At 38.9% G+C, this 8711-nt stretch overlaps 1 non-coding gene across 1 annotated transcript; it reads right to left on the bottom strand.

The window, feature by feature from the left end:
• Nucleotides 1-8320: 8320 nt before the first annotated feature.
• LOC148547251 (small nucleolar RNA R71) lies at nucleotides 8321-8428 on the bottom strand. The gene has a single exon (XR_015897605.1). It is a non-coding gene; the product is annotated as a small nucleolar RNA R71 (small nucleolar RNA).
• Nucleotides 8429-8711: the final 283 nt, after the last annotated feature.

The following is an 8711-nucleotide window of genomic DNA, read 5'->3' as shown; positions in this document are numbered from 1 at the left end:
ACTTGCACTCGACACTCAAAGTGGTCCTTAACCTTGCACTGGCCTCAATATTATCCCCGAATTTAACACAAGTGTTTCACGGTCGTCCCTGAAACATTTTCTGGGGAATATTCCCTAACGGCGCGCTGACGTGTGTGGAGAGGCGCCACATGGATATCTGAGGTGGCTGTTATTATTTTTTAACTCAATTTAGTCCCTGAATTATTTTATAACCCTAATCCCCAATTTATTATCAGAAACCACTCTGTTTCTTCTTCTCTGCCATTATTGAGCTACCATTGTTGAACGTGATTTGAGTGGGTCATGATGGGTGGAGTAATAGTTGAAGTACCTGGTGGTGTGATAATTGGTTTGGCCCTTACTTTCTTGATTATGGAATTGAATACTTTGCAAGCATTGTTACATATGTTGTCACATTTTGGTTGGGAGGGGAAGAAGGTCCGACTCCATGCATCTCTTCGTCATTTGGAAAGGTACTCTCATGCTTCCTTTTTAGCTCTCTGGATTTTCATCATCCCCTCAATGAATCCCTCTTGAGCAGTAGATCTTACACACTCCCACAGTAATCCTCTAAGTTCATTGTCTTTCCACTGCTTATTGAAGTTTCTCCGCAAGTGCTATACACAAAATCTGTGGTGGACATCAGGGAAGACCTCCTGCACAGCTGTGATTAGCCCCTGCACAAAACCACTGAAATTAATAACTTACAATATCGGGACCCAAAATGGTCCCTCACCTTACATAAGTGACATCAAAATAGTCCCTACACATACATAAGTGACATCAAATTAATCCCTACACACGATTTATTAAGTTCTACTCCTACCCCATTCTATCAATACAGGCAATAACAATGTGTGAAACAAACCAGTAAATATAGAAACAGAATCATGAAAGCAAAACATGGCTACAAAAAATACATCAACCTAAGGAGTTCAACCCTTACTAAAATACAATAACCAGTAAATAGCAAAGACATCGTTACCTTTTACATGTCTAAAATGAAACACTACCCATTTTGGGTGTAGCTCCCTAGATCCTCTTGCAGCAGCTCAAGAAACTACCTCCAATTATTCGTGTTCTCCACTGGTACAATAGCATATGCAATGACGTAAATGGCTGCCAAGATTTGTCCACCAAATCTGGTTTTCTGGAATGCTCCATCAAGCCCTATTAGAGGTCTGCATCCCGCACTAAATCTATTCTTGCACCCATCCAGACAAATATACATCTTGTCAAAAGTAGGCTCTTCTGCGGGGTTTGAAGTATGTTAAAGCTTCAGAGTGCTTCAGATTTGGAAATTTCATAAGCTTCTTCACCAACTTGTTTGCTAACCACCCTCTGTTAGCTAATTTATTTTTTGTCTCCCTTGGGCAGGTATGATCATCATTGAAGGTTTTAACTTGCCAGCAAACAATCTCACTATCCTTAGAGATATAGATAACCCATGGACATTCCTCACCCCTACATAAAGCCCTGCATCGTACATTATCATTTTTCTTGAATCTAACTCTTCTACCTTCCTGGATGCAATACTCCCTCACAGCCTCCTTAAAATCCATCTTCGTGTTGAATTTCATCCCTACCTCTAATTGGAGTTTTCCAAACCTTGTTTCTTCTCTGAAAACAGGAAATGAGTCATCATCCTCTGAGTTAGGGGTGTCTTCATTTCTTCGGAATGCCAAGAATTTGTCCCATCTAACTCATCATGATATACATCATGAGCATCATAACCTCCAAAATTTGGGCCTTCATCATAACCTCAATTTGCTGCCTCCACCCATCATGACCCACTCAAATCACGTTCAACAATGGCAGAGAAGACGAAGGAGAGAAGAGAAGAAGAAACAGAGTGGTTTCTGATAATAAATTGGGGATTAGGATTATAAAATAATTCAGGGACTAAATTAAGTTAAAAAATGATAACAGCCACATCAGATATCCATGTGGCGCCTCTCCATACACGTCAGCGCGCCGTTAGGGAATATTCCCCGGAAAATGTTTCAGGGACGACCGTGAAACACTTGTGTTAAAATCGGGGATAATATTGAGGCCAGTGCAAGGTTAAGGACCACTTTGAGTGTCGAGTGCAAGTTCAGGGACCACTCTGAGGTTTAACTCCATTGGAATATGGAGTGATCTTCTGGGGGGTGCTTCATAGCTTCATCCAGATTAAAGCTCACTGTTCTGCCATCTACCTCAAAGGAATAGGTTCCCGAAAAGGCATCCAACTTGAATTTCAAAGTCTTCAAAATCGGTCTTCCAAGCAGGATTGACGAAGGCTTTCCTGAGTCATTTTGGGGCATCTCCAAGATATAGAAGTCAATAGGAAACGTGAGCCCCTTAATGCTCACTAACACATCTTCAGCAATCCCAACCACTGTAACAATGCTTTTATCTGCTAACACAAAATGAGTTGCCGACCTTTTTAAGGGAGGGAGCCTTAAAGCATTATATATAGACAAGGGCATAATACTTACGCACGCTCCTAAATCACACATACATTTAGAAAATATCACACCTCCAATGGTACAGTTAACCATACATGGGCCTGGATCACTACATTTTTCAGGTATATTTTCCATTAAAGCAGATATAGAAGTACCTAAAGGAATAGTTTCTAATTCATTAATTCTATCTTTATGTATACACAATTCTTTTAGAAACTTTGCGTATTTAGGTACTTGTTGAATAACATCAAAAAGGGGGACAGTTACCTCAACTTTTTTGAAGATTTCTACCATTTTGGGATCAAGTTCCATCTGCTTTCTGGATTTCTTAGCCAGGTGTGGAAATGGTATAGGAGTGGCGTCTTTTACAGCTTCAGCTTGTTGGGGTTCTGCATTCCTTGGTTGGGCTGCTCCTACTTCAGCCATGCCATGTGCTTTATCTTCTTCTTCAACATCCTCTACCTCAACCGTGTCCTCAGCTGGGGCGTGTTCTAACGGGCTTGGCTCCTCAGGATTCCTCTCTCGTAGTGTGGTGCCAGACCTCAAGGTAATGGCATTGATTCCATCCTTAGGGTTGGGTAATGGTTGACAGGGGATTCCACTGGAGCTCGAAGGCTGATTGTTGGAATTATTTAGTGATCCAATCTGTGAGGCAAGAGCTTGCAAGGTAGAGTTCAAACCATTTAGAGTAGAAGTAAGGTTATTTCCCATGGCCTGCTGTCTCTGATCAATAGATTGTAATAACTCATCATTAGAAGATGAAGAGGGATAAGTGATCTGAGGGGTCTGCTGAGATGCTTGAGGCTGCCTTAGATGAGGTGCTCTGTAGGCCTGATTCTGATTCTGCTGCCTGAAGTTGTTATTTTATTCCACCTCTGGTTTCCATTATTATCTCTGCCTCCTCTGTTATGATTGTCCCTCCAACCCTGGTTGGAATTATCTCTCCAGCCTTGGTTGGAATTACCCTGCCATCCATGGTTGTAGCTGCCGCCTTGATTGTATCCTTGATTGGGGCGGTCATAGAAGTTATGAGTGGCTGCCACAGTGTTGTCTTCCTGTTGGAGCTGCGGACATTCATCAGTATAATGACTATAATCAGCACAAATCCCGCATACTCTTTGTGGAACCAACTGTTGGCTTTGCTGTGGTGGAGAAGGCTGAGCTTGCTGAGCTTGCTGAGCTTGTTGTTGACTCAACTGCATCTGCTTAAGTAAGTTGGTCATTTCACATATACTCTGAGTTAGAGCAGTAGTCTCTTTTCTAGAGGATACCTTTGCAACAGCTTTTGAGTGGCCTTGCTTCTGCCTGTGATTCCTAGTGGATTCAACTAAGTTGCTGATCAATTGCTATGCTTCATCAGTAGTTTTGTACTTTTTTATAGACCCATTGCTAGCACCTTCCAATGTGGTCTTGTCTTGAGGCTTCATGCCGTGTGTGAAGTAACCGAGCAACACTATCCTGTCAATCATATGGTGGGGACATACTTCCAGAAGATTGTTGAAGTGCTCCCAGTATTCGTAGAGAGTCTCGGATTCGTCTTGAATAATCATGGAAATTTGTTTCCTCAGTCTATCAGTAACTTCAGCTGGAAAGAATTTTTCCAAAAATTCCCTTCTAAGCGTATCAGTACCACTCTCTTGCCTTTCCCTCAAGAGAGAACGGGAAGGCTTTTAACAGAATAGAAGTTTCATTTGCACCATCGCGCCTGACAGTAGAACAGGCTGCCTGGAAATCCCTAAGGTGCTTGATAGGCTCTTGAGCAGATAAGCCATGAAACTTGGGCATCAAGTTGAGTAGTGCAGTCTTTATTTCAAAATCTACAGCCACCGCTGGGTGATGCACCTGATACGGTTGCAGTGTAAAATCAGGAGCTCCAGCCTCCTGGATGGTGACTCTCCTAGGTGCTGCCATGTCACCTGCACCTAAATCAACCAAATCAGTAGAAAGAGAGCTTGTTTCTTCCTTAAGTGACGTTTTAGATTCGTCCTCGGAGAGGACTAACCGACGCCGAGCTTGCCTTATACATGAAATAGTTCTTTCAATCTCAGGATCAAATACTGGCAAGCTTAGATCAGGAAGTGAACGCGTCATTCAATGAAAGAAACATGCAGCTCATAGTAGCAAAATAAAAAGAAAAATGCAAATAAATAAATTCCAATCAATAATTTAGCACACTATTGCAACTCTCCGGCAACGGCGCCAAAAATTGATGTGGTGGAAATTGGCAGATTAAGAATTATTAAGAAAAATAGCGTTGCAAGTACAGCTCTTAACCAGCAAAAATCCACTTGTCAATTTAGAAAAGAGTTGTCACAGATTTTAGAAATAAAATACTGGGAGTATGAATCCCAGGTCGTCTCCCAACGAGTTGCAGAGAGATGTGCTATTTTATCAATCAGAGGTTTTCCAAAATGGTTTTGATGTTTGATAAACAGGAAATTAAATCAGAGAATTTATGTAATTTAAATAAAAATCTTGACCGAGAGAAGATTAATCGGAGGTTCTATCCTTGTTGGAATTTTCTCAAACTCAATTAATAATTGGTAGTTGTTTCTACTTAGTTAACCCTCAACGAATGAAGGAAAGTCAAGTTAAAAGTCAACTTCTATTCACAAGTCCTAATCCTCTCTCTTGGGAAGGATTAGAGTTAGTGACTAACAAGCCAACCAACAACGAACCAATCACAATTGAACTCTTGAGTATTCCAACTCAAGGTTCTCCTTTTAATCAACTCCCAATCAAGTTGGGAAACTACTCCATTATCATATGTGTAGACTTCACAAAATTAAGAGAGAAAATAGAAAGAGACATGATAAATAATAATCAAATAAATCAATTAAAATTAAAAATAGTCTTGTATTAATGAACTCTAAAAATAATCCAATGTCAACTCTGGACAAATTAAAAATATGGAAGAGTAAATGAAAAGTAGGTAAACAAACTAGAATGACCAATTCCCGAGGTAGGCTCTTCTCAATAACCAAAGCCAAAATCTTCAAATCCTAAATTATGAGTGTGAAAAGAAAAACCTAGAGGGAGAGTAGAATCAGATCTAAAAACTCAAAATTATGCGGAATGAATGTTCTCCTTTTTTGTCTCTGCATGTTCCCTGGCTCTAATCTGCGTTTCTGGGCCAAAAGCTGGGTAAAAATGCGGCCCAGAATTCACGCCAGCGACTTCTGTAAATTCTGCAGATCGCGCACGTCACACGACCGCGTCGTCCACGCATTCGCGTCATCTAGCATTTTTCCGTGCCGTGCGTGCGCATCGTCCACGCATTCGCATCACTTGTGTAGCTTCCAATCCACGCGGTCGCGTCAGGCACACGAGCACGTCACTGAGATTTCCTCCATTTCACGCGGTCGCGTGAACCATGCGCCCGTGTCACTTCTCGCTGGTCATCTCCTCAACTTCTTGTATTCCTTCTATTTTTGCAAGCTTCCTCTCCATTCTCTAATCCATTCCTACCCTATGAAGCCTGAAACACTTAATATACAGATCACGACATCGAATGGAATAAAGGAGACTAAAAATATACAATTAAAAGATCTTTAGGAAGCAAGTTTTCAATCATAGAACATTTTCACGAAGGAATTGTAAATACATGCAAATTATATGAATAAGTGGGTGAAGACTTGATAAAACCACTCAATTAAACACAATATAAATCATAAAATAATGGTTTATCAGAGCCTTTGAATCCTTATAATCCTATGCTAAAGCTTGGCTGGCTATTAAGCCATGTCTAATCTTTTGGACCGAAACTTTAGACTAACATTACAGGAACCTTGGAATTCTTATTAAAAACTTTTGAATTTCTTATTTATCTTCTTCCAAAATTAATTTTCAAAAAATATACAAAAAAAATTAATTAATAAAATCATAAAACCGTATTTCTTGTTTGAGTCTTGTGTCAAATTTTAAGTTTGGTGTCAATTGTATTTTTTTTATTTATTCATTTTCTTAAAATTTTTCGAAAATTCATGCATCATAGTCTTCATGATCTTCAAGTTGTTCTTGATGAATTTCTCTGTTTGATCTTTACATCTTCTTGTTTTATGTCTTTTCTTATTTTTCATATGCATTTTCAAATTGTTAGTGTCCCTAGTATAAAAATTTTTAAGTTTGGTGTCTTGTGTGTCTTTCTTTTCTTAAAAATTTTCAAAAATGTGTTATTGATGTTCATCTTGATCTTCAAAGTGTCTTGGTGTTCATCTTGACATTCAAAGTGCTCTTGCATGTTTTCTTTGTTTTGATCCAAAAATTTCTATGTCTTGAGTCACTTTATTGTTTTTCTCTCACCTCATTAAAATTCAAAAATAAAAAATATATATATTTAGAACATAAAGCAGAGGAATCACAGAGAAAAACAGCTCACTAGTGTCAAAACGCCAGTAAAGAGGCACTTTGGGCGTTAAACGCCAGAATGGGCAGCATTCTGGGCGTTTAACGCCAGAAATGGCAGCATTCTGGGCGTTCAGAAAAACGCCCATTAAAGAAGGATTCCTGGCGTTTAACGCCAGCCAGGGTATCTAGCTGGGCGTTAAATGCCCAAAGAGGCAGCCAAGTGGGCGTTAAACGCCAGAATGGATAGCATTCTGGCCATTTAATGCCAGGATGACACAAGGGAGGTAATTTTGTTTCCAATTCAATTTTTTTTCAAATTTTCATGTTTTAATTCATAATTTTTAAAATCTTATCTTTTTCATATCCTCTTTTATCAATCATATCTTTCAAATCAAATCTTTTTCATCTCACATTTTCGAAAATCCGTGCTAACAATTAATGTTTTGATTCAGAAAAAATTTCAAGTTTGTTACTTTCTTGTTAAGAAAGGTGCAATCTTTAAATTCTAGAATGATATCTTTTAGCTTCTTGTTAGTCAAGTCAATCAACTTTAATTTTAAAAAATCAAATCTTTTTAATTCCTCTTTCAAATCGTTTTCAAAATAAATTTCAATCATATCTTTTTAAAATTTTAATTTCAAAATCTTTTTCTAACTTCTTATCTTTTCAAAATCATTTTCAAATCTTTTTCAAAACCACCTAACTACTTTTTCACTCCTCATTTTCGAAAACAACTCACCACTTTTTTCAAAATTTCTTTTTCAAATTTTTGAATATTCTCTCTCTCTCATCTCTTTCTATTTATTTTATTTAATCACTAACACTTCTCTTCTACTAACAATTCGAACCCTTTCTCTTCTCTCTGTGTTCGAATTCTTCTTATTCCCTCTCTACCTCACTCTTCTACTCTACATTTCTTCTGACACCTTAAGGAATCTCTATACTGTGACATAGAGGATTTTACTACTCCCTTTTATTCTCTTCTTTTTCATATGAGCAGGAGTAAGGATAAGGATATTCTTGTTGAAGCTGATCCTGAACCTGAAAGGACTCTGAAGAAGAAGCTAAGAGAAGCTAAAGCACAACAATCTAGAGAAAACCTTACAGAAAATCTCGAAAAAGAAGCAGACATGGCCGAACCTAACAACAATGCTAGGAAGATGCTTGGTGATTATACTACACCAACTTCCAACTTCTATGGAAGAAGCATCTCAATTCCTGCCATTGGAGCAAACAACTTTGAGCTTAAGCCTCAATTAGTTTCTCTAATGCAGCAGAACTACAAGTTTCATGGACTTCTATCGGAAGATCCTTATGAGTTCTTAGCTGAATTCTTGCAGATCTGTGACACTGTTAAGACCAATGGGGTTGATCCCGAGTTCTACAGACTTATGGTTTTCCCTTTTGCTGTAAGAGACAGAGCTAGGACATGGTTGGACTCACAACCTAGAGAAAGTCTGAACTCTTGGGACAAGCTGGTCACATCTTTCTTAGCCAAATTCTTTCCACCTCAAAAGCTGAGCAAGCTTAGAGTGGATGTCCAAACTTTCAGACAGAAAGAAGGTGAATCCCTCTATGAAGCTTGGGAAAGATACAAGCAATTGACCAGAAAATATCCTTCTGACATGCTTTCAGAATGGAGCATCTTGGATAAATTCTATGATGGTCTGCAAAAGCTCAGGAACTCATTGAGGTGGTTGCAAATAACCAGTTCATGTACACTTCTGAAAGAAATCTTGTGAATAATGGGATGACTCAGAGGAAAGGAGTTCTTGAGATTGACACCCTGAATGCCATATTGGCGCAGAACAAATTATTGACACAGCAAGTCAATGTGATTTCTCAGAATCTGACTGGATTGCACGCTGCATCCGCCAGTACTAAAGAAGCTTCCTCTGAAGAAGAAGCTTATGA

Source organism: Arachis ipaensis, chromosome B8 (assembly GCF_059453495.1).
Source record: "Arachis ipaensis isolate K30076 ecotype BB chromosome B8, ASM5945349v1, whole genome shotgun sequence".
Taxonomy (NCBI): domain Eukaryota; kingdom Viridiplantae; phylum Streptophyta; class Magnoliopsida; order Fabales; family Fabaceae; genus Arachis; species Arachis ipaensis.
The sequence above is the reverse complement of the archived record's forward strand: the minus strand, read 5'-3'. Positions and strand labels throughout refer to the sequence as shown.